This window comes from Dermacentor albipictus, chromosome 3, assembly GCF_038994185.2.
Source record: "Dermacentor albipictus isolate Rhodes 1998 colony chromosome 3, USDA_Dalb.pri_finalv2, whole genome shotgun sequence".
NCBI classification, from domain to species: Eukaryota; Metazoa; Arthropoda; class Arachnida; order Ixodida; family Ixodidae; genus Dermacentor; species Dermacentor albipictus.
Window position 1 is genome coordinate 58,945,767 of NC_091823.1, and position 25,160 is coordinate 58,970,926.

A 25,160-nucleotide genomic window follows, 5' to 3' on the forward strand; every position below is an offset into this window, starting at 1 on the left:
TCCTGTCACGGGCTTCAACGGCTATGAACCAGTTTAACAATGGAATCTTATTTTGGGATCTATGATAAGCAGTTATGTTTAGTGTGACTGATGTGGTGAGTAACGTTATTATCTTCTATTGCCAGGAAGCCCATACTATATCCGTTCCGCTAATGCTGCACTGAAACTTCAGTCGAACTAACTTTTTGCTCGGAACTTGCGCGGCGACGTCCCCGCGCGGAAGAACACGGCCAGGCGCACGCAGGCCTGTTTCTGTGGTGGTTTCGGGATGTGCAAGCAGCGGCGGCTTCTTGCTCCCGCGTTTCATCATTTCCCATGTTCTTTCGCTGCTGCAAAGTCCAACCGTGCAGCGTTGGGGATCCTCAGGCTCCTGTCGAAGGACTGCGCAGTAAGTTCGAATTAACTTGAATTATTTGTTGCGTCAGAAAGCTGTTCATCTACGAATCAGCGATACACTGCCGGCCCGTGCGCCCACCTTTCTATATGGCACGCTTCCTTGCTATACGTTAATATTCTAGACCTCATGCGTGTGCTAGACCTCATGCGAGTGCCGTTCTGTCTGGGCATGGAAGTGAAGGGCGTAGCTTGCTCTACTGCTCCTGGGAAATTAAAATTTGTCGCCGAATCACCCACCGGTGCTTGCTTGTCACTTCGTATAGCCGCTCACAGAGCCGACATGCAGGTATGCAGTTGATCTGCCTGTGCGGATGTGATCTGCATGGTGTGTCGTTGCACGAGTATTGGCATTCACAGGCGCTCATGTTTCCTGCGTGCACCTAACAACTGCTCATAATAACGGGCGAAAGAATGGCCCGAGATGCCAACCGCGCCTTACATTGGCGCACCGGCGTTCGATTACAGGCCGCTGCTCAGGACGCGTTCGACTAACGCTAGAAAGAAATTCGCAAGTCAGCGTCGGATATCGCAGCCCGATTATAACTTGTTGGGACATCGCATATGGTTTCAAACGCTGGCGGTAAATGAGGCACTGATAAGGCTGCGCTGGCTCGACAAAAACACCACTCGTAGCCGTGCGCCAGCCTGCACCGATCAGATATCTTGTTTATTTGTTTTGAACGCGACAGCCTAGAGAAACAAATTCAACAAGAGGGGACACTCTTCAATAACTGGCAACAGGAAACACGTCATGCCTAGTTTCAACTCCATCCGTTAGTTGACGCGAGCATTAGAAAAACAAGAATGTGAAATAAGCTTACAGACAACGTTTTATTTTTTTATTGTTTCCCACTAAAAGTGAAAAAGTTTTGCCTGTAAATGAACTTCTACTTAGCGACTTATTTTTGTTGCGTTGCCTAGCAACAAGCTAGCGGCACGCCAGACGCGCGTGCGTACGTCATGCGCCTGACAAGCCGCAGGAGTGAGAGGCCGGCTGCGCATGGGAAGCTCGCGTGCTCAACGACCCGTCTTTTTTGGATGTAGCCCGTTTTTTTGTGCTCCCGGCGTTCTTTTGTGTTCCGTCTGAATATCGGCACGGCACAGCTGCACTACTGGACTACAACAAGGTGAGGAATTTTGTTTGACAGTCTGCGACACACTTCAAGCACATTTAGGCTTACTGCACAAAACTGAACTTATATAGTGACGCAGTTTCCGAAAAACAGCTCCGCCGTCCAAGCCTAGTTAATTTAATTATTCATACTGGGAGATGTTTGCAACGCTTTCTATGAGCCCAAGCATAATTAAAACTTATTTCGGTAGTTTTTGGGCACGCTCGCCGCACTTGGCTTTGTGACGAAAAGCACCTTGGCCGTATGACGCAGTTTCACGTGTACTGAATCTTACCGGGACAAGTTTTAGCGCTTTCTCGGACCCCTGACATTATTGTAACTAATTTCGCTACTTTTTGGGGTACTTTTCAAGCACAGTGGCCGCGCTCGGCGTAGTGGCGCAGTTAGCGAAGAGCAGCTCGGCTGTGTGCCGCAGTTAGTTTCGCGTGTACTGAATATTAGTGGTAGGAGTTCGTGACGCATTCTCTGACCCGAAAAAGTATTGTAATCCATTTGGTAACTGTTCGGGATATATTGAGGCATGCTCGCCGCGCCTGGGGTTGTGAAGCTGTTAGCAAAAAAAGCAAGCCGACCATAGTGAGTTAGGTTTGCATGTACTGAATTTTCGTGGGACAAGTTTGTGACGTATTTTATAGCCCTGCAACAACATATACCTTATTTCGGTACTCACGCTTGTCGAAAACGCGACGAACGATTGCCGAGAGTGATAACATGGGAGTGTTGCTTGCGCTGGCAGGACGCGTAAAAGATAACACGGAGGAGCTCAAGAACTTGACATTTATGTATTCTAAGCAACTGAAAGCAGGCTTTGCACCCACGAATCTGTCGTGAGTGCGACTAGAAGGCATTGTGCGAGCGTGTAACATGGTCTGGCGGAGCCTGTGTTGTAGCCATCTCTGTGTACTTGGCGTACCATCGCATCGACTGAGGCGAAGTTGTTTTGGAAACGCGCAGTCACCCGTGTATTTGTGCTCTTAAAGTGCAGGAAATAATGCCCGGGAAGGGAGGGATGCTTGAAAATCGGATGTTTTCTTCAGATTTTGTGGCAGTATTTGGGAGGAGTATTTGCTGCGAAATGTACGTAAAAGTGAATTTATCTGTAATGCCGCTCATTCACCACTTACTCACGTTTCGCCTCCACACGCAATACTCCTGTTAGGTCAATATACCGAAATGATACATGCTTGCAATTTACTTTCTTTCAGCTGATGGCAACCGGTGGAGCTTCGTACGGCAACGAATGCTGCTTACCTGGTGCCACAACTTTGGATGAATGCAGAAGAAGCCCGGAACGAGCATTTATATAGAGCAAAATAAACATTTCATCATTTCAGAAGACGTCTTTCGTTTTCTTTATGAAATTGCACCTGACATATTCGGCGCAGTATTGTAAAGGTCAATCGCGATCATTTCTTCTAAGTAATGAAACGATTCCACGCCAGGGCCACGCGGGGTTTAGCAGAAGCGAAAAAAAAAACAAAATGGATGCCGCGCCGAGCTGCGGAGCCGGCGCGGCGTGTACCAACTGGTGTTCAAAACGCGCGCGCCCTAAACCGAAACCGGAAGGAGTTAATACCATCCGCTTGGTGTGCTACAGTCAATTCGGCCACTGGGCTTTATGGGAGTGTCCGCTCTTGTTGAAATTTCTTTCTCTATGGCGACAGCGTTAAGGGCCCCTGTCGTAGAAAATCCGGCGTCGCACGTCGTTCCGGCGAAAAGATTTTCGAACCACCCATACCCACGCCCTCCATGTAGTGCACGGAAGCTAGTGAACTAATCGAACTTCTCAAGCTAAAATACGCAGAAAAACCGCAAGGTACGACTTGCACACAACCTACAGACACGAAAGCGTAGGATTGTAATTTTACTATACCAGAAAACATAATTCTCAATGGAGCCCCTTTTCCAGCGTTTCTACCATTCATATACCAGCCACGGCGTTCGACATTTGCACGCGTCGGCACCTGAGCATCTTGGAGGCCACAGAGCGGCACGCCCGATTCCTTCCAACAACACCATCCAGATGGCGCTCGCCTCCGCCGCATGACGGCCCAGGCAAGAGGCCATGTTTCTACCAGGAAGCCCACCTTCGTGCATAGCGTTCTCGGCCAGCGTTTCCCGGTTATCATTACGGTTACATACGCTCCAGTTGCCGGAAAGCGTGAGAAGCAAGCAGTCAGGGATCTTTGAGTGCTATCGCGTTCCACTCTTAAAGGCGAAGCTTAAGCGTCCTCCATCTTTTCTTGGTTACGTTGATACTTCTTTTGTCCCCAGGTGCGTGCCAGACTTGAAAAAGCAGCCACAATAACATCAGGTTATCTTCGAGCGCGACGTCTGGAGGTGTCCTCCGAGAAGTGCTTTACAGTCGCTTTCACGGGCAAAGAAATGAAACCGTACGCTCTCAGAATTCACGGACAGCCGATTGCCTACGAGAAGACGCACCGCTATCTAGGAGTGATAATAGATCGAGACCTCTCCTGAACTCCTCATATCTCCTACCTAAAAAGGAAACTAGTCAGGATAACCAACGTGCTCAGGTTTCTTGCGGCAAAGTCATGGGGTGCGTCTGGGAATGCGATGCTCCAACTCTATAACGCACTGTTCCTCGGTCTCCTGCGCTATAGCTTACCTGTACTGGGTGGGACCGGTAAGACCAACCTCCGTGCCCTCCAGTGTGTACAAGCTCAAGCTCTGCGGATTTGCCTTGGCCTTCCCAGATGTGCATCCACGGCAGCAACAATAGCCATCGCGCATGACCCCCCCCCCCCCCCCCCATCAATGCGTGTCTTCAAGTCGACGCTTTAAGGATGCATATCAGACACTTCGCCGGACTTCCATCGCATCATCTCGCCTCCCTTCCTGCCGCTCGACCTCGTTCAGCGTTTAGCAGGATTATTGCCGCCAACCATGGAACTTCGTCGACAAACTTCACGCCTGCAGCACGACCATCCCTCCCGCTGGTGCCTCCATCCACTCCAGGCTCTTCTTGTTATTCCGGTATCAAAAAGAAAATGAGATTGTCATCTTTCGCCCTAAAACAAACCTTGCTTTCATTCCTACATGAGAAGCACGAAAGACGCATCCACGTTTACACGGATGGCTCTGTCTCCTCTAAAAGTTCAGCTTGAGCACTGGTAATTCCCGCAGAGTCTGTCACCCTCAAGTTCAAGACGCCTCACATCACATCATCGACGGCTGCAGAACTCGCAGCTATCCGTGCTGTTCTGGAGCTTATTGGTCACAAATAATCACATTCATGGTCCATCTTATGTGACTCGAAGACAGCTCTCCAGTGTCTGATGTCCCCTTTCAACCACGGACAAAATGTGCAACTAGTCGCAGACATCCGACTACTCCACCATCACGCGATCAACAAGTGGCACAACATCATTTACCAGTGGATACCGGGTCACTGCGGAATTTCGGGACATCACAGTGCAGATGACGCCTGCCGATCGGCCCACGATGGCGCCCATGGTATACCCATACACTCTAAGAACAGTTTACACCCTTTGGCTTGCCCCTTCTGCCACACAAAAATAATCGTCATCTGCCTTGATGCGTTTCCTTTCTTTATCGCTGCGAGCCCCGAACTTTCCAGTAACGAACGGCACGCGCGTTATCAGCATAGAACAGTTTACACCCTTTAGAGTGCCTCTTCTGATAACGCGCGTGCCGTTCGTCACTGGAAAGTTCCGGGCTTGCAGCGATAAAGAAAGGAAACGCATCGAGGCAGATGACGATTATTTTTGTGTGGCAGAAGGGGCAAGCCAAAGGGTGTAAACTGTTCTTAGAGTGTACCACTGTCACGAATAGATGCAGCCACAAGTGTTCGCTCCCTCGCCCGTGAGCTTACGCAGAATCTGTGGAACACCAGTGAATTCACGAACGCACGTCTCCACAGATTGGATTCACGTCTGCAACTCCGTCTACCACCGGGGTTACCACGAGCGGAAGCAACACTTCTGTGCCGCCTGTGGCTCGGCGTGGCATTCACGAACTCCTATTCATTCCACATTGGAATGGCCGACAGCCCTACTTGCGACACCTGCGGCTGCGAGGCGACGATTGCGCACCTCCTTTGTGACTGTCCCAGTTACAAAGTGCCAAGGAAAGTGCTCGTGACCATGCTCGAAAAACTGGACAATCGCCCCTTTACAGAGGAAAAAGCTCTAGGACACTGGTCCAGACGGGCTTTGGCACTCAAGGCCTTAAGGGCTTTGCTGAAGTTTTTACGGACATACGAATTGTGCGACCGTCTTTGAGTGTTGTAGCCCGTAGTATCGCGTTACTGTGTGAATTTTCCGGTTTCCTTTATTTGTTTATCTCCTTTCTCCTTTTATTCCCTTTATCCCTTTCCCCAGCACAGGGTACTCAGCCAATTTCTTACACTGGATAACCTCCCTGTGTTTCCTCCCCTTTGTCTCCCCCTTGATATTTCTTTTCATATATACGCCTGCGGGCGTCGTTGCGCACAAGGTGAGGCGTAAGGGAGGAGGGACTAAGCGGCACGGCACGTGTGCAAATTATAGGGAGCACAGTTGATTGTAATGACGTCACGCGGGAGCTGTCACAAAGAAAGATGACCAAGAAGTGGCATGGGGTGCATGCGCCAACCGTTTCAAAGAGTTGGCTGGCTTTGTAACGCGAGAAGTATGCATGGGATCGTGGCCTAATAGTTAGAACACCGGGCTGATGTGCTGGACGGCCGAGGTTTGATTCCACCTTCGGTCGCGCATTATTAAGTCAAAAGCTTTACGTGGCTCATACCCCCGATAACCTGGAAAACGTGGCCTGCGGTACAGAAAGTCGTTTGAGCTTGCATCGCGCAGACACGCGCGTTCGTCGTCGTCTTCTTCCGCAGCTGGCTCCGATGCCGCTCATCGTGCCCCCCAAAATAAAAAAAGCAAGGTTAATTAAGATAGAGTTAATTAAGGCACTCGAACACTCGACCCTTGGTGCTAATTAAAACGAAGATAATTAAGGTAGCGTTAATTCAGGCACTCCAACCCACGACCTTTGGCTGGAGAAAACAATGTATAAGAAGTGACAACGCATTTGAATGCGAATGTAAAATTCATTTAATAAATGTTTCTTCAGCGCTCAGTCTTTTGCCTTCACCTTCTTTGGCGTATGCTAAAGTGAGTGTCAAGTTTTTTCCAGTTATCTAGGGCTGTATAAAGAGGCTTCATCCAGACAGAAGAGAAATCCAGTATGGTAGGCTAGTAGGCCAAGTAGAGCTTTCGCACTAAAATAAGCAAGGAAGCTAACTGCGTTCTAGATTACATGCGTCGTTCCTTGATACTCGCACCACTTTCTGTAAAACTACTGGCATATTTGGCAAACGAGCAACTGAAAATAAAATATTCCTGTCCAGCCTGGTCGCCACTCGAATCTATTCAAAGCCCTAGAGTTATATTGTTTTATAAAGTATTTCTACTAGAGTAGCATGTCCATACAGACTAACTCTCACGACATAGAAATGAGATGCAAGATTTCTATCTTCTTTTTCTATTGTATTTCATATTCTTCCTCTCCTAACCCTGCAAATTTCCCTGTACATCGGCATCGGTACATTGGCACGTCTATTATGAAAAGACCATGTATATCTGCCACCTGTACGTACTTCTTTATACCTGAAGCCCTCCGTTCAGACGGCCAGGGACTGCAATGATCTCGCCGATCAAACTGGGAACCATTTCAAGACCCCTGAATTGGTGTTTCACTTACTTCTGTGCTTCAATTAATAAAACAGCGTTTTATTTAAAAAGTAGGTGGAAGGCCAATGCATTTCGTCGGACACTTTAAGAATTAGTATTTCGAAACTGGTGCAGTCTGGAGAATTCGTTCCAAGTAGATACGCCCTGCGAACTGACCGGCTATAATTCATAGATGGAAATATTGGCCGTAAAGTTACCAATTACCGCGTATGATGGACTCTCTTCTGCGAGGCTACAAATGGACCACCTGTCTTTGCTACCTTGACGACGTTATTGTTTTTTCTCCCACGTTCGGCAGCCACCTTACCCGACTCGCTGCAATTCTTGCGGTCTCCCGAAAAGCCGGCCTTCAACTGAACCCTACAACGTGTCAGTGGACACTTTGTGTCACTGACAGTGATCTGTCAGTGTCAGATCACCGTGTTGGGACACCTCGTTGACGCATCCGGTGTCCAACCAGATCCGGAAAAGTTCACGCCGTACGCAGTTTCTCAGTGGCACGTTCTGCTTCTTACGTGCGCTGCTTCGTCGGTCTGTATTCCTACTTTCGCCGTTTCGCCAAAAACTTCGCAGACGTTGCTCGGTCTTTCACAGATCTTCTAAAGAAGAACACGCCATTCTCATGGGGCCCGGAGCAGGCTCACACGTTCGCCTCTCTCATCGGGTTTCTGACCACCCCTCCCATACTTGCCCACTTTGATCCGTCTGCACCGACCGAAGTCCACACCGACGCAATATATATATATATATATATATATATATATATATATATATATATATATATATATATATATATATATATATATATATATATATATCAGGATAGAAAGATGACAAGGCACTGTGACGACAAGAAGTGTAGCAGCGGCACGCAGACCACCATTCAACTGCTCATTGCGTTCCATACAAGCTTACTAGCCAAGCCACCAGTTCGAGACGTTAAGGTCAAATGTGTTGCTTATTTGCACTATATTTTTGACCGCAGCTCCGTTGTCGTGCCTTTCTAATGACAGACGCACTTTCACTACTATGCGTGATTTATTAACATCAGTTGAGCAATCACCATTCTCTGAATGAAGTTCCTGTAGGCGACTTTTCGGCAACCTTGAATTCCCCAGGACCCGTGTTCACAAAGAACTACGAATAGATGCCACTAATGTCAGTTGAAAGTTACCGCCCGTGCTGTTTATGTGTTTTCTTCCTCTGTCCCCGTCTTTTTTGCGGTCAATATGATTTGCACTAATGTCTGATTCTGCTCATATGCCAAAGGCGGCCAGCTAATGGTGAAGAGCACTTACGAAGAAAGAGCTTTGTGAGTTCGACCCCAGTTTTCCATCGGCAAAAAAGAAAACATGATCACTTAGTGTAGCTAGAAAAAAAAAAGCGCTCGGTATTCGCGATGCTGTCAGTGGCGCAACCCTCGTCGGATAGCACTGGACCCGCTAATGACCGCGTGATGTTCGAATGGAAGGCTGCTTCCGCCTGGGTGTCGGTTATTTGTACCACCTGGTCATGGTCCAGCACGGGCGGTGCTAAGCAGTGCGCCTTGATTATGAAAACCTCAACACTCCGTAGGTGACTAGGTTAGAGCGTTGGGTGAGGTCACGTGATGGTGCAAGTAGGCTTCTGGGTTCGAATGTGTGGTGTATCTACTAAATATATGTTTACCCAGGTAAGGCAGTGTCGAGGTAGCGCAATCACCGCCTTTACGGCATCGTCGGTGATGTCGCTTTATTAACTCCTTATACGTTTGTGGGAAGGAAGACGAAGTGATTCCTCTCTAGAACAGTGGTTTCAGTCCCTGTGATCTTTCAAGTTTTTCTTTGGTGTATGCGGAAGACGCCGTTCCTGTGACTGCGGAAAGAAATGGATGTGCAATAACCGGGGTCTCCGCCTATACCTTCCACGTCGACTGTAGCCGTTTCAAGAAAGCGCTCCGGCCACACTAGCGACGCCGACAGTGAGGACACGCTGATATACCCTTCGGTCAGAGACGAAAGCTCGGATGAAGGTGACTTTGTGCCCGTGACAAGGCAGAAAGCAAAAGGAAGACTGCTTATGTCTTCTCCTTCAGTAAGTAAAGATACCATGATTACGCGAGAGCCACCGTTTCACACTATTTTGTTTGTACCGATGGATGCTGCTTTAGTCTCAACCGGCTTAATCGTCGAGCCACGTCCGTGTGTTTTGAGGCCCTCGGCCCGGGACAAATCACCGATGTGAGGACCAATGGTCGCAAGAATGTTCTCGCTATCGACGTTACGCAGCGTAGTGCACCGGATGTGTTGAACAAAGTGAATGTGTTGGGGTACATCAACGTACGCTCTTACATACTAGATGACAAGGACTCTACGGCAGGTGTTATTTACGATGCTTAAACTGTGATCCGTATGCTTCACCGTGCCCGTCGTCTTCTGCATCTCGTAACCCCGCCTAGACGTCTTCATACTCCGACCACTGTCCTCTTGTTGACGGCCGTTCACCATCGCCTCGACGCCACTCGCTTTCGCTGATGCGTCGTCGTTCCTCTACACCTTAACAGGAAAACTAATCGCAGCAGTTCCAGAGGCAGGTATTGCGTCACCACCAAAAAGACCAAGTCCTCTCCCTTCTCGGACGAATGTTTTTGACGTATATATGGACGGTGTCGCTGCACTAGCCCTTGTAGACATTGGTGTCACAGTTTCGGTTGTTAGTGCCACACTTTGTCTTTTACGACGCCACTGTCAAACGACGCCACTGCAAAAATTACTACGCCACTGTCAAACGTATCCCTTCGTACTTTCCAACGCAGACCGCATCACGCCTTTGGGTATGTGTAGTGCTCGCGTTGTGATTAATGGCACCTAATTAATGGCCTTCTCTACGTCGTCGAATTTTTGGTGCTTTATTCTTGTTACCACGATATCATATTGTTGCGGGAAGAAAGCAGGCCCACGAGTGTAAAATAACTTATATTTACAAATGATGGATATGGCGTTCAGGCAACTGCCAGACTTCGTCTTTTCTCTCGTCCAATTCAACGTCTTCCTTCACTTCACCGTAACATCACCCTCCCGGTGGGGGAGCTCCGTCCCGGTGCAAGTTAAACAGCCTCACTTATTGGGGGGACATAGGGCTTGAGCCTGGTGACGTGAACAACATCACTGGTTAAGTTGGGAGGCACGGAAGGCTGACCGAGTGGGGCGATCTCGTAGGTCACGTCGGACAGTTGGCGTAAGATCTGGTACGGACCAGAAAAACGGGACAGTAATTTTTCCGACAAGCCGACACGACGTGAAGGCGTCCAGAGAAGGACAAGGGAACCAGGTGAAAAATGGTGGTCTCGGTGCCGAAGGTCGTAGCGTCGCTTTTGAGAAGCTTGCGAGACTGTGAGGCGATGACGGGCGACATCTCGGGCCTGGGCGGCTAAGTCAATAGCATCGCGAGCGTAAGCAGTGCTGGGTGACTGTACTGCGGAAGGTAGCAACGTGTCAAAAGGCAAGGTGGGGTCGCGGCCGTACAAAAGGAAAAATGGTGAAAATCCGGCAGTGTCGTGACGGGACGAGTTGTATGCGAAAGTGACGTATGGTAAAGCGACGTCCCAGTCGCGGTGATCGTTGGAAACGTACATGGCGAGCATTTCAGTGAGTGTGCGGTTGAGTCGCTCGGTGAGGCCGTTCGTTTGAGGGTGGTACGCGGTAGCAATCCGATGTTCTGTAGAACAGGAGCGGAGCAGATCATCAACGACCTTCGATAGAAAGTAGCGGCCGCGATCCGTCAGCAACTGGCGAGGGGCGCCGTGGTGCAGGATGACGTCTTTTAGTAAGAAGTCGGCGACATCTGTAGCGCAGCTGGTTGGCAGGGCTCGTGCGATGGCATATCTAGTGGCATAATCGGTTGCTACAGCAATCCATTTGTTTCCTTTGATGGAAATTGGAAACGGACCAAGGAGGTCGAGGCCCACACGGAAGAAGGGCTCTGTAGGTATATCAATGGGTTGAAGCAAACCAGCCGGAGGCATAGCAGGCGTCTTCCGGCGCTGACACAGGTCGCAAGAAGCGACATAACGGCGCACAGAGCGATAAATGCCAGGCCAGAAGAAGCGGCGCCGCAGGTGGTCGTAAGTACGAGTGACGCCCAGATGTCCAGCAGTAGGAGCGTCATGAAGTTGCTGGAGCACGGTGAGTCGAAGGTGCTTGGGGACGACTAGGAGGAGCTCCGGGCCGTCAGGACGAACGCTACGACGGTATAAAGTTCCATCGCGCAAGGTGAACATCCGAAGGGACGGGTCATTGGGCGAGGAGCTTAGGCGTTCCATAAGTGTTCGAAGAACAGGATCCTTGCGCTGCTCGTCGCCAATGTGGAGGAAGCCGGAGAGGGACAGAATACTGATGTCCGAGTCTGCATCGGTATCGTCCGGTTGATCCACGGGATTGCGGGACAGGCAGTCAGCGTCTTTATGCAGGTGTCCTGACTTATATATAATAGAAAATGTATATTCTTGTAGGCGCAATGCCCAACGTGCAAGTCGTCCAGTTGGGTCCTTCAAAGAGGAGAGCCAGCAGAGGGCGTGATGGTCGGTGACAACGCAGAAGCTCCGACCGAAAAGGTACGGGCGAAATTTCGCGACCGCCCATACGAGCGCGAGACATTCTCTCTCAGTAATGGAGTAATTTCGCTCGGGCGTGGAAAGGTGGCGGCTAGCGTAAGCGATGACACGGTCTTGGCCCTGTTGACGCTGAGCGAGGACAGCGCCGATGCCATGACCACTCGCGTCAGTTCGTACTTCAGTGGGCGCAGAAGGGTCAAAGTGGGAGAGAATCGGGGAAGTGGTAAGCCGCTCAATCAGGGTAGAGAAGGCTTTCTCCTGTAGCGGTCCCCAAGAGAAAGAGGCGTCTTTCTTAAGAAGGTCAGTGAGAGGGTGAGCGATGTCCGCAAAATTTTTCACAAATCGCCGAAAATAAGAGCATAAGCCCAGAAAACTACGGACATCGTTCGTTGAACAAGGTACAGGAAAATTTCGCACGGCGTGAACTTTCTGTGGATCAGGTTGGATTCCGGCGGCGTTGACGAGATGACCAAGCATGTTAATTTCACGGCGACCGAAATGGCACTTGGAGGAGTTTAGCTGAAGGCCAGCCCTGCGAAACACGGAGAGTATGGTTGTGAGGCGCCGCAGGTGGCTCTCAAAGTTCGGCGAAAACACAATCACATCGTCGAGGTAACACAGGCATGTAGACCACTTCAAGCCGCGCAAGAGAGAGTCCATCATGCGCTCGAATGTAGCTGGCGCATTGCATAATCCAAAGGGCATGACTTTAAATTGGTACAGACCGTCCGGTGTGACAAAGGCGGTTTTCTCGCGGTCCATCTCATCGACGCTAATCTGCCAATAGCCGGAGCGGAGGTCAATTGATGAAAAGTATTGGGATCCGTGAAGGCAGTCAAGAGCGTCATCAATGCGAGGCAAGGGATAAACATCCTTCTTTGTTATCCGGTTGAGGTGACGGTAGTCAACGCAGAAGCGCCACGAGTTATCTTTTTTCTTTACTAAGACAACCGGTGATGCCCACGGGCTACTGGAGGGTTCAATGATGTCCTTGTCCATCATCCTGTCTACTTCTTTCTGTATGATGGCCCTTTCTGTTGCCGAGACACGATATGGCCGCCTATGAATGGGGCTGGCGTCACCGGTGTTGATGCGATGCGTGACAACAGATGTCTGGCCAAGTGGACGGTCGTCCAAATCAAAGATGTCCCGATAAGATGACAGGAGATGACGAAGAGCTGTTGTTTGCTCGGAAGGAAGGTCGGGGGCGATCATCTTAGAAACATCGTCCGCAGGCGTCGAGTACGAAGGAGTGGATGACAAAGGTCCGTTCGTACTGAGGAAGGATTCAGAGGTCAAAAAAGAAATCTGAAATTCTTCCAAAGGAGTGATATGCGCTATGGCGATACCGTGTGGCAAAACATGTGACGAGAACCCAAAATTGAGGATGGGCACGCGAGCGCAGTTTTCGCGGATCCGAATTAAGGTGCTCGGTAGGGCAATATTACGCGACAAAACCACGTCAGTAAGCGGCGACAGGACGTACTCGCCATCAGGTACGGGAGGACAGGGCGTCAGCAGGACATTTGTAGCAGCCTGTGGAGACAGCCTTGCAAATTCAGCAGCACATAAGCGGTGTGAAGCACAAGTGGTTGCGTCGGCAGGAAGCGGCAGGTCCAACTGTACAACACCTGCGGAGCAGTCAATTTGGGCAGAGTGTTTCGAAAGGAAGTCGAGGCCGAGAATTAGGTCGTGTGGGCAGTGTTCAAGGACGATAAATAGAACAACGGTATAATGGCCCCCAATGGTCACACGTGCTGTGCACATTCCAAGGACAGGTGACGTACTCCCATCGGCGACTCGCACGGTGCACGGTACGGCGGGGGTCAGAACCTTTTTGAGCCGGCGGCGGAGAGCAGCGCTCATAACTGAGAGCTGCGCTCCTGTATCAACGAGAGATCTAACAGGAACGCCATCGACTTCAATGTCCAGCAGGTTTCCACATGTAGGCAGGGTCAATAGAGGATTTGTGGGCCGGGTCGGAGTTGCAGCTTCACCTCCGGGAGCTGCACCGCCTAGTTTCCCGAAGCGAAGCGACCGGTTGCAGAAGGGGACGAAGAGCGGTGAACGAGAGGCGAACGGGACCTACGACCTTGCGGAGACGGGGATCGGCTGGATCTTGGTGGAGCACTGTCGGCGTTGATGTTCCTAGTCGGCGTATAGGGCGAGAAAGTGCGATTGTCGGGTACTTGGCTGTAGTGACTCGGAGACGACCACCGAGGAGGCGACGACCAGTGGTTGCGGCAATGACGGGCGATGTGTCCAATACCGGAACAATTAAAACAGATGGGTTTATCATCCGCTGTGCGCCATTCAGCTGGGTTGCGACGGAGTGGTGGAAAGCTTTGCGTCCGGGAGCGAGCGGTCGGAGAAATTTGGTAGGTGTTGGTATGGCGGACTGAGCAGAGAGATGGAATGCCCAAACTTGCTATTTCTTCCCGAACGACCGCTTGTATAAGGGAGATAGCGGGTACGCTTTCCCGACAGTCTGAACGAACGGGAGCCGGGGCCATGGCCTCAAGCTCACGGCGAACGATGCGCGTTATTTCTTCCGGTCCTGCGGGCTGAACGAACCGCGGCGGGTCTTCGCAAGAAGATGTCGCGGCGGTATTGGGCAACCGGTCGAAAGTTTGAGTGACGCGGCGGCCCTTCGCTTGTTCGAAGCGCCGGCACTCCTTAATAATTGCATCCACAGTGGCACAATCCTTACACATCAAGAGATTGAAGGCATCGTCTGCAATACCTTTCAATATATGGCCAATCTTGTCTGCCTCAGTCATGTTGTCATCAGCCTTGCGACAGAGGGCCAGCACATCCTGTATGTACACGACATAGGATTCTGTGGACGTCTGAGCGCGGCACGCAAGTTCTTTTTTAGCTGCCAGCTGACGACCGACAGGTCTGCCGAACAGGTCTCGCATTTTTTCTTTGCAAACATCCCAGCTCGTTAGGTCAGCTTCATGTGTGTCATACCATTGCTTCGCAGTTCCCTTCAGATAAAATATTACGTTTGCAAGCATCATTGTAGGATCCCACCTGTTGTTGTCGCACACTCGCTCGTACATCGTAAGCCAGTCCTCGACGTCGACGTTGTCCGTGCCACAAAATGTTCCCGGGTCCCGTGGGTGAGTGAGGATGACCGTGGGCACGGGCTGCCGAGGCGTTGTCGCTTGTGTCGGTTGATTTGCCATTGTGGCAGCAGGTATATGACGTCCGCTGCGAAGTTCCGTGGTGGTACCCCGCACCTTCCACCAAAATGTTGCGGGAAGAAAGCAGGCCCACGAGTGTAAAATAACTTATATTTACAAATGATGGATATGGCGTTCAGGCAACTGCCAGACTTCGTCTTTTCTCTCGTCCAATTCAACGTCTTCCTTCACTTCACCGTAACAATATTTTCCGCTGGGGCTTTCTTTTCGCTAATAAGGCCGTCGTCGATTGTTTTTGTGCTGAAGTGGAGCTTCAAGCACTTTGAGACACCCTGCTTCTTGACGCTCATGCAGCTGAAAATAAAGTATTTGTTGCGAAAGACGTTGCAATTCCACCGCGTGGGATCCCCTGCCCTTGCCACGGTGTCATGCAACATTGTTGCGGTTGCAAGTGCCCATTTTACGCCAGCCTGCATTTTCATTCGTCGCAATTGTTTCCTGCAGCCTTTCGCTCTTCCAGAAGGTCATGCCGGCGTCAGCAGACTACTCGTCTTTAACTTTATGGCAGCAGAGTATCTGTTATAATAACGCAGGTCGTGTGTTGTCACGTTCAGGCTATGATCGATTTCCTATTAGTTGGTCAGAAATTGCCACAAATGCGAAGGGACGTCTCGCAAATGGAGAAGATTAACAAGGTCTTCTTTGTTTTTTTGCTTCTGCGGGAGAGTTTCTGTGAGCCCAGTATAGGTCCTACACAATCTTCCCGATTTCATGGCGCCATCTCGGGTTACTAAGATAGCAAGAAAACGCCGTTTCGTCAGGGTAGCATGTCAAGACAACTATTTCGTCTGGAATCGTGGCGGTACACACCATGCTTCGAAAGAATGTCATGGGAAACACATACGAATGGCATTTATTCTCCACATTGCACACAAATTCACGCATGCTACTACAGTGTTCGAAACGCAGTGATCATACGCACTTAATCCCGTAAATTCGTCGCTCCGTACACATTTCAGGTTACCAAGCTCTACACTTGTTTCGTGCTAGAAGTCAGGAAATTCAGGATTTACGTCAGGCGGCTGTTTCTAAAAGCACCCAAATGGACGAATAATCCTAATTCCGAATTTAAGTGCATGTTCCAAGAAATTCATCTACGCTTCACACAAACAGTTACATCAGACACGTCTGTTTCTCAACAGATATGACTAGTACAGAGTCAAAAACAAAAACGCAGTGGGCCATGTTTCAGCTTTGCACAAGGCTGACACAAATGAATTGTAAACTTGACTCACAGTACATTATCCAGAACGTTGTATATTTGCAGCGGTAATAGTTAACACTGACTGACATAAATAATGACCTGCTTTAACCACAGTCATATTAAAAACGCTTACTTTGATACTTATGATAGCTTGTACAGACACACACATACACACACACACAAACAGAAACACAACAAGAAGGATGATGCCTTGCACGTTTCATACGCCAGTATGCTGATGTTGTAGGCTGCAATTGAAGGCACGTTTATTCCTCGCATTTATTTGACCGGTTGGGGTGATTCCTGAGTGAATTTATGTTAGTGAAGTGGACGGATGTCCTTGCCAATAGAGCCTAGACAGCATGTTTTTGAAATAGTGGACACAAAGATAAAATTCCAGGAAAGAGATACAAGAAATGATCTGAGTTCTTGCATCTGCACAACTACTCTCCCAGGTAATCTTTGCTCACTACAGCATACCAATAGGAAACCTCAAGTATCTATATATTTTATACATGCATTCATACACGATATAAAGATCGTGTATGGACTTTGTCTCTTACTTGACAGCTTAGGTTCCTGACCAATGCTTAGTTACACAGTTTAACGTTTAACATTAACAGGTTTCAACATGCAGGAAGGGCGACTCTGATGGTGTTACTTCCATAACACGAGTTTTTCTCGTAAATACGTACGTTAGGCGGTCCTCGCCACCCGTTTCAATATTTACCCAAGTTTGAAATAAACACTTGCGAGCTCTGCTCGCTGCGAACAGCTGGCACTTTGTCACACAGTCCCTTGAATCACTAGGTGAGTTTCTAGTCTCTCTTTAGCGTGTGCGTCGTCCCATTTGTGACACCGTTGGCAGCGGCTCCTGCGACGTCCTTCGCAGCCGCCTGCGCTTTCCTTGGCTTGATGTAGGTCTGGTAGTAGAAGTTGATGAACATGCCCAGGACGAACGCCGCCTGCGCGATGGCAAATGGCGCCAACATGTTGGGGAAGCCGCAGTCGACGAAGAGTGGGATCGACATGTGGAAGATGAACACGACGAACTGGATGATCTGCAGCTGGGTTAGGTAGCGCTTCCACCAAAGGTGCTTGCGCACTTCAGGCCCAAACGTGGAAAGGAAGTAGTAAGAGTACATGACCACGTGCACGAACGTGTTGATACAGAGTCCCAGTGCAGGCTGGCCTTCGGGCGCGAACATGGCCCAAAACCATGCGTTGAACACCACTAACACGTGGTGGATGACATGCAGGTGCGACACCTGGTTGAACTTCTTGCGGAGCACGAAGAAGACGGTGTCCAAGAAGTCCGCGTAGCGCACCAGCAGATACCACCAGCCCGACTGGTAGACGGCCGCCGACGCGCCGTCCGCTCGGCCCGTCACGCCCTGGCACCACAGGCTGTAGCTACCTCCGGGCAGGTACGTGATGCGCAGCACTTGGTAAAGGAAAGTGGCGTTCATCACGACCATGGCCACGTTGTAGACCCGCACCAGGTTGGTGATGGGAAAAGGATCGCGCTTCTTCATCCATCGGGGGCCGGCGAAGCGGACAAAGTACACATAGAAGAAGATGAGCGGGAACACAAACCACGGGTTGAGAACCATGCCGTAATGCCGGGTGCGAGGGTCCCAGTGCTGTTCGATGTTGTCGAGCAGCTTGATCGGGTTCAGCAGCGTCGACATCTTTGCGAAAATGAGGGAAGCGGTGATCTGCACAAAAAATCCTTTATTAGAGACGGCAACACTTCATTTCGGCAGGCAAACAAATGTAATCCATGATGGCAGTCTATTACGCTCACACTGTCCTTAGAGAGGCCAAAGTAAAATTAACTGAGAAAATTCTCGTAACCGTATCCTAAAACCGAGATGTCACAACAATGTCTATCTGCAGTATCGTTTTAACACGAACATTCGATTGTATCTTGGTCTGTCGTCGACAACAAGCGAATGCAGTGGTCTTTGGCTCTGGTACAATGTTGCTCTGGTGACGAAGTTAACAACGACCGTAACTTACCGTGCTTGAATTCCGAAGCTGGGCGGCTATCCCAACTCAGTGTTTTAGCGCGCGGTTGGTCTGGAGTAACTGAAACGCTTAACCGTTCTTGCGTGCCCTATTAATATCAGGACGACTTTGTGGTCTGTACAGATGTGATCTGAACCAAGTGACGTCTGTTGGTTTCCCTGGCTCTCTCACCCTCCCCGCAATCTCTCTAATTTTTTTTCGTCTTTCCAGTTAATCGCGATTTCAGTTCTTGGGAAAGGGATCCAACTACGTCATAAAGGTTCCCACCTCCCCATTATTTTCTGCGAACCAGCTGAAACGAAGCTTGCTAGCTCTTGTTAGGCACGCGTGACGTGTTAAGCAATTACCAACGCGCACCCGCTCACGTTTCGTCGCACCCGTGGCCTTGCTGTCCTTCTGGAGACTACAATGAGGAGATGGCGAAGACAATGGAAGAAAGGCACCGAGATTCTCTCCACCTTGACACGGATAGCTGGTTCTGGAATCACGGAAACCTCTTGTATTCAAGGAGCTCGCTTAAATGTCGCTCTGACTGATAACACGTGGCCTGTCTTTTCGCAACTGCGCCTGTCTCCGAACAAACCTTGAATGGCGCACGTAGGCAGAGAGTCGCCCTGCGCACGTGACTTCTTCATCTGACGTCATCTACAGAGGAGGGGGGGGGGACGTAGAAAAGGAACAACCGTTTTGTGCAAGACACTCCACCAGACAGTGTAGAAGGTTTATCACGTGCGTTTTCATAAAAGGGCATTCCCGATACGTGTGTTTATGCTTATGAGAGAGCTTGGGCTTACGCCTAGAACAAATACTCTCTAAAACAGAGAACCCAGGATGTGCGACGCAGCCTTGAGGATCTGTGCAAAGACATCTTTTCCATTGACCCTGTCGGGACACTGACCTGTCACAGCTTGCCCCTTTTTACCGCACATGACAGTACTCAAGGCTGGTGGTTGTAACTAAGCGTTTAAACAACGCGTGAACATAGGTAGCGTCATTGAGCATTTTGTGAGCGACTTTGGGTGGCTTCGCGCATTGACGTACCTATGCGAACAGTTAATGTAAAAGAGGTGGGGCTTTTCTATGTTTTATGTGAGCGATAAACAAAGGCTCGATGGTTATCAGTATCATTGAGCAGTTTAGAGAACAGCTTTCTTGCTTTTTTCAATTAAACGATATTCCTGCGGCAGAGGTTTCGCAAGGAATACGAAATGCTGAATGGTCAGCATTTATTGTGCGGAGTCTGGTACTGAACAAGCGCGCATATCGCTTCATAAATTCCAAGACAATTATGCAAGAGCAGAACCGTGATAATATTGCGGCAGTCATGTGGTAGCGTTAATAAGGCCGACTTGTTGCAATGGAGAGAAAATTGACAAACGACCGAACTGACACTTACTTGACACTCTAAAAAGGTGTTTAGCTGTGCTAACAGAGAGTCCGACGTGATTGCACATTATTAATTTCTTACCCACAGCAATTCACCCCTGAAGAAAGCCAAGTGTCAGGCGGGCGAATGCCTTTGCCCGTTTGGGTAACCGGTGGGTAAACAGAGTCAGCGTGTATCCCTTCAGAAATTCCAAGGTAATGCTCTGTAAGAGCTGATCTGTGAATTTTTGCGGTTGTCGCTTGGTATCGTTAAGAAAACCAACCTGCTGAATCGATGACTTGAATCGTTGAATCGAAGAACCCTGCGTGCACGATGGTTCTGAAGATGACACTTAACAAGGCAGATATTCTCTACTTACGGGCAAGGCGCTTGACGTTCAAGATCATAAAATTTCCGAAGGCTTTTCATTACAATTTCTGTTTCGTCCCTTCTGCTGACGAAATTTTCTGAAGCAGTTGCGATTAGTATTTCTCGAACTGGTAAAGAATACAAAATCAGCTTTTATCGCGTTTTGTAAGTTCGAAAATAATTTTCAAAGATTGCATCGACCCTATATAGCGCAACTCGGCCTGCCCAGATGGATACTGAACAGGGGGCACTACTTTCACAATGAATCGAAATGTCCGGCAGAAAATAAAAATATTTACATAACATTTTTTAAAGCGTTAGCTTTAGGATCAGTGTTCGACAGTACGTAAGTCGTATGGTGCTCACCACTTTATAGACAACCTACCTTAGAATGTGCTACGCAATCCATTGGTGTTTCAGTGAACACTTTCCGAAAATGCCTCCCTTCAGCAGTTCGGAAGAACTTACCTGGAATGCCAACGCATATCTTAGCAGATTTTCGAACGGATATCCCGAAAGTGGTTACGTAATCAAAATTTTCGCAATGCAGACGTGACTTCACTATTGCTCGACTTCAATTTCGTAGCTGTATAATGTGACGAAAAGTATATGAACATGGTAATTAGTAAATATTTTTCATTACATGCCTGGAAATCGGGATTTATCATGTAGGTAATCGGAGTGTGTTCTGGAACTTCACTTGAAAAGGAAAAACAGGGCTATTTGTTAAGCAAGGGCCGCATTCTTGGGGTGGTTACTGGCCGAAAGAAATCGTACCTATGTGGGCGCAATTCTGAGAGAAAACTTGGCATCAGCTGTTTTTAACGCGACAGCGTTAAGGAGCTCGTGTCGCAGAAAAGCCGGCGTCGTCGGTGTCGGCGGCGTTGGCCGTGAGTGAAAAAGTCCTGGAAGGCAATTCATAAATAAAAAAAGTTGCAAGATGGGCTGGGTGGGAATCAGACAAGGGTCTCCGGAGTGTGAAGCGGAGACGCTACCACTTAGCCATGAGTTCGATGGTTCAAAGCGGGACAAAAGCACCTCTAGTGAATGTGGTGTTGCCTTCGAAACATGCCATAGAAGGTTATACTGCGGTGTATATAGGTAATTATGAGCATGTAAATTATAGAAGTCGCAGTTAAACGAGTAGCGAAGTACGTTTCCGCTACATTTCTTCTGCGCTTCGCGCACACGCAGAGCCATCTTGCGGCAAACACAGAAGACCCCCTCCTCGCAATGTACGGCGGAGCGCCGTACATTGAAAAGCTACATGTAAGCGGCCGAAACTCGCTGTACGATGCATAGGCTTCTTCATCATGATGACCTAACGGTTGCCTTCACATTGGTAGCCTCCACATTTTTGTGCTTCAGAAGCACAGTGGTCTTCCTAGCCATCATAAGGCTTACAAAAATGAAGTTTCTTTATTGTTTACAAAACCTATTTGAATGCGTTTAAACGCTGCGGGTTCAGTGGTGTCACCAGACCCATTCGACTGGTAGACGTGTGCAAGCGTGTCAGAGAGCTAATTTACCAAAACAAAATGGAATAAATTTTGTGTTCAGATTTAGAGCGCAGCAGTTAATTGAATGAGGCATATCGACAGCGTAACATGGCGTTAATATCGGAACGACTGAGCTCGTTCACGCGTGTCAGAACGAATCACTTCTGTACTGTCGCGACTTTCGGACCAATCAGAACTTCACGGCGGCTTTCCGGCAGGTCAAGGGCGAAAATGTGGCATTTAACCTGTACAAAGCTCGGGTAGTTGCCATCGCCGTGTTAAAAACACATGGCCAAGCGCGTTTCGCAGAACCTAGTTCTTCTAGCACGAACGTTGAGAGGCACAAATAATTTAGGGATAATCTGCAAAGTAAGTGAATTTTCGTGTAATTGTTCGTGATGTTCGTCTAAAAACTAGATCTCTACGCGACAAATATAACTTTCACGACGCATTTTCATCCTTTTTTATTGCAATCGACATCGGATAGTCCGCAAGGGAGGCGTTCTTTGCAGCACGCAGCACCTAGGCCCGCTCTCAGTATGCTTCGCCCAGTCGTAAACATAAACTTCTGCATAACTTCCAATGACTATTTTAAAATAAATCAGCGTGCTATTAACAGAGCAAATAAAAGAACGTGTCATTTTTCATTGGTCTGCGGCCGCTAATGCAGCATCTGCATAACACCGCTCCCACCCACGCTGCGTGCCTGCTCGCTCTGATCCTTTTTGGCAGGAGCCCTTCGTGTGAGGCTTTGTCGTGAAGCGTATGAAAAACAAACATTTGCTGCAGAAGTCAAAGGAGAAACTATGTACAGGCTTACGTGCCGACTGGAAAGCGGCGGCAGAGCGATCCCAGGCGGCACGTACTGCAAAGATCACTTTCCATTCTGCAAATCTCTCTCTCTCTCTCTCTCTCTCTCTATATATATATATATATATATATATATATATATATATATACTGCTGCTCTCAGCTGAGAGCATAGCAGGAGGGGAATACAGTATGTGAAACGTTTACAAAACAATCAAATATGTTAACAAATGTACGAAATAAGAGGTTACAGTAACGCAGTACAACATGTACTGGTTACATGAATACAAACAGTGAACGTCACTCTAGTGTTTAACAATATTGATGAAGCGGTCTGCGCTGGATGCATGAAAGAAGACGAAGGAAGGTGCTAGGGGAGAAGTGAGAAGGAAGAAGTTGGAATAAAATGGCGGACGACACCCGTCTCACTTAGATTATGTCATTTCTGTTGCCGTTCTAGTTAGGAACGCTACATTTTGGCGCAGCCGACAGTTTTCGAAGACCAGCGATGCGGGTGACGTTTTTCGTCGACCAGGCGTCATCAGAGTCTGTTGTGTTCACCCGATACCAAGTGCACGGTGAGCCAGCGACGGACCTTCCTCTTGAAGTTAGTTCTACCGCGCTGATCAACGTGGTGCTGCAACAGGCTGCAATCAGCCGCCAAGCCCTCGTGCAAACAGGATCGGTGACAGTGAATCTACAACTGCAGACACTGAGCGAACTCGTTCTGGAGCCCATACGACGTGGCACCCTCAAAGAGGAAACGCCTGCCGGGAAGGTGAGCCTAGACTTGAGTGTTATGGAACTGCAAAGGAACATTACACAACAGATCGAAATAATGAGAACTTTCGTCCAAGCGCTTAGTCGAGAGCAGTCAGCACGAAGTATTGTTGAACCAGATGTTTTTGAAGGAAAATCGCAAAATGCACACTACTGGCTGTGTTTTTTCGAGTACGCCTGTGACAAGAATCTGTGGCAATCCGACGACACAAAGATTTTGCATATGCGCCGCTATTTGGGCGGTATAGCCAGAAAATGGTATGACGTGCAACTCATGGATTATGGAACAACATGTTGGGAACTGTGGAAAAGCAACTTTTTAGGGGTTTTCGAAGGCAACGCAGTAGAAAGATGGGATGTGGCACTGCGGTTCAGTTATACAGGTGGCTCTCTGCTTGAGTACTGTCTTGAGAAGCGTCGCCTGTTGTATTCTGCAGAACCGAAGCTGTCGTCTTCTGCTGTTGTAGCTTTGATAACGCAAGGGTTGTGTATCGAGATCCGTAGTCATGTCCAGCTCAAAGGTCCAAGAACGTTTGATGACCTTCTGAACTTTCTACAGACCTCAGTGCCAAGAATTACATCGAGAAGACAGCCAGATGGTAGAACAGAGCAAATTGATTCCAATCTAGAGTCATTGCCGTCAACTGAATGTGAACACAGCTTCATAAACAAATCTCTGGGAAGCGTAGATCATGACTGTGAGGATGGTGAAGAACCAATTACCGCAGTTCACGGCAACCTACTTCCACATAATCTGTCTACCGTGCATCACAAGCCCCAGAAAAAGAGCTTCAGTGAGACAGTATATTTGGTGTCGTCAAGCTTATTGTACGCCCCCATTAAGGTAGATGGCATTGAAGTGAAGGCTCTCGTTGACAGTGGAGCTTCGGTATCTATTATCAACAAGACTCGAGTGGATGCCAGTCGTCTGCACGCTGGTAGAACATTGCGTGTCCAAGCCTACGATGGGTCAGTGACCATGCATAGCGAATGGGTAACCCTGGCTATTGAATTTCAAGGAAATGCTATTACCAGTGACGTATTGGCCATTCCCAATGTCACCTACGATTTTCTTTTGTCCCGTCCAGACATGAAAAAACTTAAGATGAACCTCTATTGGGATGACAAGGTAATGGCCGAAGACACGATAAGAACAGAAGACCCTGGTGAAGAACCTAGTGTATCAAGGCTAATTTTTCACCACGAAGACATCAAGACTAAGTACCCAGAGCTTATATGCATAGGAAGCTACCCTCCAGCAATGAAATCCCATGTCGTTCCTTTCGAGCTCGCAGATAAAACAGTGGTTCGTAGAACCCCCTATAATATGTCCAGAGATAAAAAGGTGTGGCTGAAAAAGGAGTTGCAAGAAATGTTAGACGCAGGTATCATCCGGCCTTCTGTATCCCCATTTGCTTCTCCTATCACTATTGCACCTAAAGAAGACGGGACATTCCGCCTCTGCACAGACTACCGGGCTCTCAATCGTCAAACTGAATTGATACCTTATCCAATGCCGAGAATCGACGACATCATTGACGAAACCGGTGGTTGCCATTGGTTTTCACGAATAGATCTCTGCAAGGGCTTTTGGCAGATTCCACTAAGTGAAGAAACGAAGAAGTACACCGCGTTCATAACCCCATTTGACTTGTTTGAGTACAACCGCCTACCATTTGGTTGGAAAAACTCCCCTGCGTGGTTTCAGAAGATTATGACGGACATTCTGAAACCTTACCTGGGCACATTTTGCAATGTGTACATCGACGACATCATCATCTACTCAAAGACAAAGGACGAACACCGTAGTCATCTTTCAAAAGTTCTTCATGCCCTCAGTCTTGCCCAACTCAAAGTCAACTTCAAGAAAAGTGCGTTCTTTCAAGATACCGTAGTATTTCTTGGCAGGGTGTTTGATGGACAGACTAAAAGCACCAAGCAAGAATCGGTAGAGAGAATCTCCAAGCTGGTAAAGCCTTATGATGTGCACTCCCTGCGCGTTTTTCTTGGCCTTGCAGGACACTTCCGGGCGTTTATCAAAGACTACGCACTG

General features: G+C 48.7%; 1 long non-coding RNA gene and 1 pseudogene across 1 annotated transcript in view; one reads left to right on the forward strand and one right to left on the reverse strand.

The window, feature by feature from the left end:
* Positions 1-242: 242 nt before the first annotated feature.
* Positions 243-25,160, forward strand: part of LOC135898704 (uncharacterized) — a 183,162-nt gene continuing 158,244 nt past the window's right edge. Inside the window, exon 1 of the long non-coding RNA XR_010563398.1 lies at positions 243-388. This is a non-coding gene — a long non-coding RNA (uncharacterized lncRNA). The remainder of the gene's footprint in view (positions 389-25,160) is intronic.
* Positions 15,877-18,431, reverse strand: LOC135898696 (very long chain fatty acid elongase 4 pseudogene; annotated as a pseudogene).